At 33.7% G+C, this 585-nt stretch overlaps 1 protein-coding gene across 2 annotated transcripts in view; it reads left to right on the forward strand.

Moving 5' to 3' along the window:
• Nucleotides 1-585, forward strand: part of NSD1 (nuclear receptor binding SET domain protein 1) — a 130,390-nt gene that overhangs the window by 84,299 nt on the left and 45,506 nt on the right. The gene's annotated exons all lie outside the window — the stretch shown is intronic.

Consider the following 585-nt stretch of genomic DNA (forward strand, 5'->3'; position numbering starts at 1 on the left):
GCAGGAATGGGCAGCCCTTCATTCAATAACAGATAAAATAATCATAGTTTAAGTATCTACTCTACAAGTTTCTTTGCGTAAAGACTGTTAACCTCTGATGAGTCTAAAGCATTACAACGAATTAGGTTATTATTCATATTATCCCTGTCTTGTAGAATAAGCATGAAGATGAAGAGGTTGGAAGGGTTGGGGAACTATATCCAGACGTGACCAAATTTATTGCCACACTACTGTCTCATTATCCACCCTGTGTTTCTCCATACCAATTCTTTCTATCCCTTTGATCATTTTGTCTGCCTATGCCATTTATTGATTGGTGTCATTCCTGAAATATTAGCTTAGATTTGAGCACGCTGCATCAGATATGATCTATCAGCAAAGGGTATTAGGGGAGATTATATTTTATGTGGTCTTAAATGTACACTTCTTTGAATGTGATCTGTGATTATTAAGTTTTTTAGCAAGTAAATTAAACGATATGTTAACTTATTTTAACCCTGTATGCAATTATAATATAGGTTGGTCAACTTGTTTGCTTGATTTAAAAAAAAAAAAACTGCTTTCAAAATAATATCAGCTCTTTCC

The sequence above is a fragment of the Lipotes vexillifer genome, unplaced genomic scaffold, assembly GCF_000442215.2.
Source record: "Lipotes vexillifer unplaced genomic scaffold, Lipotes_vexillifer_v1.1 scaffold514, whole genome shotgun sequence".
Classification (NCBI taxonomy): domain Eukaryota; kingdom Metazoa; phylum Chordata; class Mammalia; order Artiodactyla; family Lipotidae; genus Lipotes; species Lipotes vexillifer.